General features: G+C 35.0%; 1 pseudogene; it reads left to right on the forward strand.

Annotated features, from left to right (window-relative positions):
• Positions 1-8,350: 8,350 nt before the first annotated feature.
• On the forward strand, positions 8,351-9,426 carry LOC143639823 (protein lin-54 homolog pseudogene; annotated as a pseudogene).
• The last annotated feature ends 593 nt before the right edge of the window (positions 9,427-10,019 follow it).

The following is a 10,019-nucleotide window of genomic DNA, read 5'->3' on the forward strand; positions in this document are numbered from 1 at the left end:
TCTCTGACAGAAATAGTCTTACAAAACAGATGAGGTCTAGATGGTCTCTTTCTGAAACAAGGAGGATTTTGTATGGCTCCAGGAGAAACTTGTTTCTCTGCAAACCATTCTGGAATAATAAAGAACATATTGGTGCTTGTGAGAAACAGGTTAAAGGAAAGAGATGAAACACTAGAAACTTCAGGCATTTGGTTCCAAAACCTATTCTAATGGTCCCCTTGGTTGACTACCATCATTTCAGTAATAGTTGGGCCCCTAATTCTTCATGTGATTGGTATTACTGTAAGACCCTGCCTCTTACAAACTCTTCTAAACCATATACACAAAAGAATGTAGATGGGGTCAGACTTATGGTCTTGCGAGCCCAGTATAGGCCCTTACAAACAGAAGGAAAAAAAAAAAAAAACAAACTGAGGCCTAATGATGTGCAAGATTGACATCAAACCTACTAAAACAGTATGGAATGTGGTAGTAGGAGCAAATGTGACTCCATTTTGTTTTATGACTTCATCTTGTAAAACAACCATGCCAAGTAGAAGAGTCATGATGTTCTTTTCCTTTTGCTATAGAAACCTTTAAGAACACAGAACTACCTAATGGGACATTGTTTCTGTAACTAGGGTAACGGGGCTCTGTTTCTGTAACTGGGGTGACTGGGCTAACTTTGATTGGCTAGGCTTCCCTCTGCTTGACTGCACTGTCCCACTTCTGTAACCTGGCTTGCTTGCATTGGCTAGACATCCTGAACATTCTTTTTTGTGGTTCCCAGGCTTATAAGGAGTGCCCTTGCAATTGTTTGAGACTGATCAGTGGAACAGCTTTATGTTCTGATCAGTCGCCACTAGTGTGCTTCAATAAAGGCTTGATTCAATTATACGTGAGTGGTCTGGAAGTCAGTTTATGAAACCCTGGGATGAAGCTTTAACTATAACTGTAATTTCACTATGTATTTTTATTATAATGAAAAAAAGTGACTATGACACTCAGAACAACAAAAGACCTTTATTTTGACAGTGTCTGATTAACACATGAGAGAGAGAGAGAGAGAGAGAGAGAGAGAGAGAGAGAGAAGAGAGAAGAGAGAAGAGAGAACAGGGAGAATGAGAGACAGAAAAAGTGAGAGAAAAAGGAGAGAGCAAGAGAGGAAGATTTGGCAAGAGAGAGTTTTTATAGACAAAATTTAATGGGGCCTTTGGGTCTGCAAGCTGCCTTGTTGCTGGACAGTGATTGGATCATACAGTAGATTCTAAGGTGTCATCTTCTGCCTTCAGGCAGATCTTCAGCATTATATAAATTAATAAATAAAATGAAGAATTGTGTTTTACAAAAATTAACTGTAAAGTTATAAATATTAAATTTAAAGCCAAGAATTCTTACTTTAATACTGGTAAAATTAACTTTCTGGATGTTTAAGGCCAAACTTAAATATTAAGTTTAAAGTAAAGGGGCCAAATAAACCAATATTTGGCTCTTGCCCTCTAAGTCAGCCTGAACCCAGACAGGAGAAAAAGCTTTGCAACTCCAGGCCACATAATCTCTCAATAAGGAAAATTAATGATACCACTGGAGAACAGAAAACCAAAAAGTGTGCATACTGCAAAAGAGGAGGGTCATTAAAGAGGTGACATATGCCTGATGTTTCCAATGAAAGTCACATAGTCAGCAAGACCTTGACCCATCCTAATTGAGATGACACTTGCAAAGCAAAAATGCTGCTCATAAGTTTCCCAAGAATGTCCTCCAAGGAAACTCAGCTGACTCTTAACAATAAATAGGAACAAGGTGAGTTTTACCAGTTAGGTCTTAAACACTTAGCAAAAAACAGTTAAAAACCAAAGCATAGCCACACCTGGGCATTTAAAAAGAAACAACAGTTATTTTAATGTAACTTAAAATGTACACTAGTGTTAGCACCCCTCAAACTGAGTAAGACTGGAGACAACAGAAGAGAGATTCATAAGCAAAAATGTCTGTTAACTATCAATAAAAAAAATGCCAGAAGTTTTTAGTCAGTGTAAGGCCTATAGATCTTCCTAACTTTCTACACAGGTAGAGGTAATCAATGTTTATTAATACAATTATCTAGCCCTAAGTAACAAACGGATCTTTACTAAAAACAGAGGTCATGCCAATAAAGATATTTTACAAAAATCAGATGACATTACCTAACTTAACTAGATGTTGTTTCTACATTCCTGATAACTCTGACAATGTTAATGTTTTATGTTTCCTAAAAATTGTGCCTTACTAGACTTTACTAAACATTTTATGGGGACAATTTCTCAGATCTTCCACATCCTGGTAAACAACAATTAATTTCTGACATTTTCATGATACTCGTGGACAAACCAGATGCTATTTTGTATTAATCTTACCTCAGCACTCTTGTCTTTTTGTTTCACTCATAGAAGTTTCCACTCCATGTGAATTTACATCCTGTTCTTCCTGAACCAGATTTTTACCATGGACTACTTGACACACTCAGTTTTTAAAAAGGCACTCCAAACTGCTTGCCCACTGCACATCACTTCCTCTCAGCTTGAAGTAGCAAGAATGGTAATCACCCTTTTCCCTTACAGCAGTAGGAGGTCCCTAATATTAGAGGGAAATTTATAGTCAATATAGATGTTTCTCAATATCTCCAGCTCAGAAAAAATGTATCTGGGAAACTACTCCCAAGATCACACTGGGTGATCTTCCAGAAAGAGACACTTCCTTCCACAACCAAACTTATGAGTGGAAAAATTCCTGTCCACCAAAAATTGTGCTTCACAGGTCCCACTTCCAACTCCTTGCCCAATTCTTCAAACTGTCAGTAACTCTGAACTTTGTAACCTACTATTTTTATGAAGTAAAAAGAAAAAGACACCTGGACTTATTAAAGGGCCAGAGCCCACTGATTTATTGACATAGACTGGCTTCCCCCATTTTAGTTTCCCTCTTGGCTGGATGGGAATAGCTGGATCTACTCCTTTGGGAACTACAACTTTTATCACAGGCTCTAAAGAATTTAAGTACCTCAGTCATCAAATGGATATAAACTTAAACTTTAGGCAATTGGTTCCAATACCTATTCTCATGGTCCCCTTGGTTGAATATCATCACTTCAGCCATAGCTGGGCCCCTAGTTCTTCTCCTAATAGGGATTACTGTAGGACCCTGCCTCTTAAAAACCCTCCCAAGCCATATAAACAAAAATGAGGTGAAGTCTGATTTACGGTCTTGTGAGCGCAGTATGGTCCCTTAGACAGAGAAGGATGGGGAAAAAAAAAAAAAACCTAAGGCCTAATTACATACAATATTGACATCAAACCTACTAAAACTAGTGGAATGTGATAATAGAAGCAAATGTGACTCCACTTTGTTTTATTACTTCATCCTGTAAAACAACCATGTGAAGAAGGGGCATGACTGGGTCAAGATGTTCTTTTCCTTTTGCTATAGAAACCTTTAGGAACATGGAACTACTAATGGGGCATTGTTTCTGTAACTAGAGTAATAGGGCTTTGTTTCTGAAACTGGGATGACTGGGCTAACTGTGATTGGTTAGGCTTCCTTCTGCTTGACTGCACTCTCCTGCTTCTGTAACCTGGTTTCCTTGCATTGGCTAGACCCCCAAACATCCCCTTTGAGGTTTTCAGGCTATAAGGAGCACTCTTAAGATTTTTGGGGCTGATCATGGGAACAGCTTTATGTTCTGGTCAACCGCCACCCGAACTTCAATATGGGGTTCAAAAAAGGCTTGATTCAATTGTGTGTGTGTGGTCTGGAAGTCAGTTTATGAAACCCTGGGACAAAGCTTTAATTTTAACAGTATAGGACTTATCTGTTTTTAAATACGTAGGCTTGCCCATAGTGTCAATGCAGAGTAATGCATGAGAAATGTAAGTGGATGCATTTTTAGATCAATAGGCAGTAGCCAGATAAAACTAGAATGAGTATCAGTGAAAATATGAATAAAAGTAGGGATGAAAAGGAGGGAAATGGGTAACATGCATTTTCAAAAGTGCATTAAAATGGATTTTCAGATTCCCACATAGGGGCCTGGAAGAGTGTACAGTGAGGACATTTAATGACATTGGCATGAGCTTTTTGGGAGAAAAAAATCTTCATTAATAATTGTGCATTTTGATGAAAAAAAAATACATGAGGTTTTACAGCATCTGAAAAAAAAAAGATAAAGGGATCTCACAGCTGTATCTGTGTGGGCATTATTCTTTATCAGAGGTCCAGAAATCTTGGTGTGGATGTGCATATGAGCAAGAAAAGTGGGGAGAATATGATCCTGTGAAAGAGTTTGAAGTGATAAAAAAAGAATTAGTAAATTGAAATCCAAACGAAGGGATAACACAGCTATAGAAATATAAGGAACAAGTTTAGCTGTATATTAAGAATCTGTAACAATGTTTAAAGAGTAGAAAATAATCTCAGTGCCAGGATAATGGTGGTTAATTCAGCTTGCTTTGGAGAGATTCTAGGCAGGATTCTGTTGTTTCTTTAACAATTGGAATGAAAAAGGAGAAAGTAGTTAGACATCAGTTGTAAATTCTAATTTATTTATTTATAAAACCATATTGATGAAAATTAATTCCAATTACTTTAAATTTAATTTACTTATTTTAATCATAAAATAATAATATAAGAAAATTGTGATTATCAGTACTAATTGTCTCTTCTCTGTTGAAAAATTTTAGAAGCAATTGTTGTTATATTACATTTTAGACATTTTTTTTAGAAAAAAAGATTTTATTGTCTGGCCATCTGCAAAATTTGTGTTAGAATTTTAAAGACATTTATATTTGTATTTAATTAATTGATTCAGATTAAATAATTTCACTCTCTTACTTGTTTAAATTTCAAATCCATGAGTGCTAATTTATTTAAATGTCAGTGTGATACCCAGTACATAATATATAGAGATGTCAGGCCTGTATAATTGAAAATGCCAGGTAAAATATCTAATAGCCATAATGGACACTGAAATCAAAGTTTTCAGATAGCTGTTTTTTTGTTTCTGATAGTTATCAGGTTTATTTCCATCATCACCAAATTCATATCCTCCTATAGATTTTTTAAAGAGATTTTCTGAATGTATTTGAGGGTTAACCCTGAAGGAATTGGCCTTTGGGAAAACAAGAATGTAAAAACCTTTAGAGTTAGATAAAATAAGATTGACCAGAAAAATACATTAACAACATAGAATATTAAAAAACTTAAATAGCCACAATACTCACTTCTTTATCATGTCAGAGTGTACTTTTAACTCAGATACAAATAAGTTCAGATGTAAACAATGTGGAAACCTGTGAAGTTCTAAAACAACAACAACAAAAAGATTTAAAGAAACATATACATTTGGTATCTATTTTTGCCTTTCTTTCCTGTAACAGTGGTTAAGAAAACCAGCTGAAAACAGATAAGATAGCCAGCTAAACAGTTTGGATTTAAGAAGATACTTTTTCTTCTCTTAATGTTGTGGGGAGCCACCTCAGAAAAAATTGTAAGTTATGATTCAAACAAGAGAGAGCTTTATTTAGCTGGCCATGGACTGTCTCCCACCCATAGAGACTGATGCTCTGTGGAAGAAACACAATTCCCTTGCTGTGTCTTCACAATTTAAGAATGAATAAAAAAAATCAGGGGCTTTTCTAAGCATCACACAGGCAAGGAAGTTACAGATCCTAAAAAAAGTAGTTAGCTTAATCACATCTTGAGTCCAAAAAAGTGCTGGACAACCATATCCTGGGTTTCAGTGGAGTGGGGGCAATAATCAATTTTAACGTCATTTAGAGCCATCACTGTACTTAAACCCAGGATATAGCTCACCATAAACCCCCATATCCTGAGTTCAGTTCTGTGTGGCACTGGAAAACAATTTTTGAGGAAAGACACCTTTCTTTTCAGTTTCTCAGAAACAGCTCTTGTAACCATTTTTTAAAAATGCAACCAAAGATCTATGTCTATTATCTATAATTTTTTGCTAATCTATAACTTATACTCTTATTAATTTTTGACTAGTTTACAGCACAACACTATCTATATTGTTTTTTATAAGCTTGTAAGTCTTGTAGGACCTGTAATTTATGTTTTGAATGTAAGACTAGGCAAGCTAGAGATCCAGCAGTAGCTAAAAAGTAAGGAAAACTGCTATAACCATTTTTTTTATTAAGAGTATTTTCTTTTTAAAAAAAAATATGAGATGAGGTTGAACACAATATCTTTATTTTATTTACTTATTGTTATGTGATGCAATGCTGAGGATCTAAAACAGCTTTTTGCACATGCTAGGTAAGTACTCAACTGCTGAGCCATATCCTCAACCCTCTAGGATTATTCTCTTAAAGCATGATGTTTTAGTATATATTATTTTTGGAGAGCTACTCCTGCTTCTTTGTTTTTGTCTTAAATTTTGGTAGACATGTTTGGAGGGTTATTTATATTAGTATTATAAATTGATTTTTCTCAAAGGTTGTGTCACAATTCCATCACTAATCATAACTGATAATCCCCTTGCTTACATTTACTGTGATGCCTTTTGAGTTTTACAGTAAATTTACTCCCCTTAACAGGCTATTACTGTACAATGAGTATGCTGTCACATAAGCTGGTCTGTCATTGTCAAGTGCTGTTATTTAACAATCTGACATTTTAGAAATATCCCTATGTTAGTAAAAATGTGGTCCTCCTTCATTGCTTTTTTTTTCTTCTACATGTTGTTCATACTCTTCCTGACTATTGATTCCCTTAATTTTCCATTTTAAAATTACTTAGGCTGTACCTGAGAGCACATTGGAGACTGCTCTGTTGGAGGTCCAGTGATTCCATAGCTCTGCTTTTTGAAAACACTTGTTAGGGGCTGGGGCTGTAGCTCAGTGGTAGAGCACTTGTCTAGCACATGTGTGGTACCAGGTTCTATCCTCAGCACTACATAAAGATAAACAAATAAAATAAAGGCATGTGTCTGTTTACAATCACACACACACACAAAAAAAAACATGTAAAGATAAAATTCATAAATAAAAAGGTAGCATGCTAACTAAAGAGAATACTAGTTATTGGAAAGAAAGCAAGTCCACAAGTAACCAGTGCAAAACTTATGCCAGTAGGTATAAATTTGGTTTATAGTGTAACAAATTCTAGTTAAATATTTGTTTTTTATCACTTTAAAGATTTAAATTGATTGCCTTTTAAAATATAATTGCTTTATCCAGATGGAAATGTTTTAATAAAAGTGTACACTGTGGTTTTATTTAATTTTTTGTTGATTGGCAGTTGGTTCATTCTTCAACAAACTATCTTTACCAAGGAATCCATGTATCAAACAAATTTTTTGGGGGGGAATAAGGAAACCTGTAGATCAAAACCGAAGTTTTTTGAATTTATTTTGAGCATGTATTATTTGGATGAAACCTTATTTGAAATTTTTAGAAAAAAATATCAAAAACTAGAAATAATTCCATTTTCACCTTGCAGCCAGCCAGTGTTCTGGCTATGGAAAACAGAAACTCCCTAAACTGGGAAAGTTTGAAAGGGTTTACTTAAGAGGTAATAAATTACCAAAAAATAACCAAATTCTAAATAAATAAGCAAAACAAAAAAAAAATGGGGGGTTTCAGAGGCTTTGGAAGCATCTGAGCTAGCTCAGAACATTTGGGATCCATAATTCCAAAGAGACAAGAAATACACTCAGGTGACTCTGACATTATTGGAAAGATAGGGCTTAAAATATGCATTGTGTTGAGACACAGAGCATTTATAACACAAAAGGAAAGGCTTCAGCTTGTAAACACAAGTTCCAAGGTTCCAACTTTTCCTGGAACATAATACTGTTACTAACTTTTATTTGTTCATTAATGCCACAGATGCATGTGTAATCTCTAGGATACTAATTCAAAGATTAATAAAGTAGAACCAGTAGAGGAAAATGGGATATCTTAATATATGATTAATGAAAAAGAAGAAAGAAAGAAAGAAAAGAAAAGAAAAAAATATAATACTGAACCTTTTCAGATATTAGATTATTGTCATTCAAGACTCTGTAAATAAACTTTAAAGCATTGAAATTGTGCAATTTAAGGAAGATAACTTAATGGCATATTAATTGTATTTTAGAATCTTTTAAAAGAATATGAGTCAAACAACATTAAATAAAAATGGGAAAATATTGCAATTAAAAGTTACAGACATAATGTATTATAGAATGAAGTGATAGAATGGTGTGGGGCTTGTGATTGTTAACAAAGTTGGGTTTGTGTCTTGGAGGCAGCACAGTTGCTAGGATACTGAGGAATGCCCTGCAAAGAGGCAGTAGTGCCTCTGGTGTTGCACCTGATCACCTTCTAGCAGTGGAATGATCATAGAGGTGGTGCCAGATGAGATTTCCAAAAAGTTTGGAACACCAACCTGTGATCCAGTAATTAGGAAGTTGTTATTTGTAAAACAATTAATACTAAAGAAGTTACCAAACAAATAACTCAAGTATCACTATCAGTCATTGCAGATAAGGTTCTTTCACAGTCTACCCTTAGAACTCCATCAAACACCATAACAATATCTAAAAGTGGAGTTATTGCATCAACTTTTAAATTGATAATGCAGATGCCAAATAAACAGCCATCTCACCTTTGAAATCACAAATTAAGGCAATGGAATCAGCTGTGCAAACCATCACTGTTCAAGACATGGACATATCACAATTTAAGACAAGAATTCCTCTTTAAACTGCTCCAAATTTCTTTAGAACTGCTGGAAAATGCACAGCAAGTTCAAGTGCCTAGAAAGAAGTTTAATTATGTCCGATTTGTTACAGCCACCACAGCAAGTATCTTAACCCAACCAGTTAGTCACAATCCCAATACAGGTATTAAATATCTTTTGGAAGAAAAGCCAGTGGTTTTTAATACAACCCCAGTTTAGATGTCAGTTCTATTTGTCCAAACTCAGGCAATCCAACAAGTTGTCCCCAAATCCATCAATCCAGCTTCATAAATAGTAACTAATAGCCAACTACAACAATGACTTATGATGCTATTTTCCCCACAGCCACAGATTCAGCCCAAACTCCCTAATCTGCCACCAGGTGCTTTTCTGGCACCAGCTCCAGAAACACGGATTGTGGATTATGCAGTGCTTCAGGCTCAGTACATTACTCAGCTACTGCAGTCTTCATATGTGTGTATAGCAGTAAGCTCTTATTTTATTGGAACATCTGGTACCGAGACCCAGCCAAGTCTTCCATTCAATGTCATAATCCCATCACTATCTATCAGTCAGAGCAAAAGCCCCGTAATTGTACAAAATCACTGTTTGAAATTATACTGTGATTACTTTGTAAATGGCAAATTTTATAACAATTGAAGTTGTATTAATTATTATAGCAATTTGGAACATGAAAATGAAAGGCATAAAACAATAAAAGCATGTTAATACAGAAGATTTTAAACCTAAGACAGAGAAAGAAAATGGGGAGAATCATATCAATGTCATAGTAAAAGATGTAATTGCCAATGTCTGGAAATAATTTCAATAAAAGATATGCAAATATTTATACAGATAATTGAAAGCATTTTGAGAGAAGTAGAGATGATTTCAAAATGAGATATTCTATCTATGTTTATGTGTCAAGAGGCTTGGCCTTACAAAGATGGTACTTCTTTCTACATTAAACTATAGAACATTGCAGTTTCAATATATATTTCAGAGGGCTTTCCTCTCTTGTATGTGCAAATTGACAAAGTTTAAAAGGGAATTACAAGAAATAAGGAAGTGTACTATTACAGATATAAAATTAAAAAACAAATTTGGAGTCTTTCTCTACCAGATGTTGAGATTTATTTTAATGTTGAATAAGACAGTTTAATGTTAGCACAGACATGGAAAAACAGGCCTCAGTAGAACAGAATGTTGAATTACATCCTTGAGTTAGTTTCTTGACACATCAATAGCTGACAGTGGATCCTCAGTTTGAAATTAGTGCAGGGTCAGCTGGACAACTACCCAGGGCAGAGAGACCACCTGTG

Source organism: Callospermophilus lateralis, chromosome Y (assembly GCF_048772815.1).
Source record: "Callospermophilus lateralis isolate mCalLat2 chromosome Y, mCalLat2.hap1, whole genome shotgun sequence".
NCBI classification, from domain to species: Eukaryota; Metazoa; Chordata; class Mammalia; order Rodentia; family Sciuridae; genus Callospermophilus; species Callospermophilus lateralis.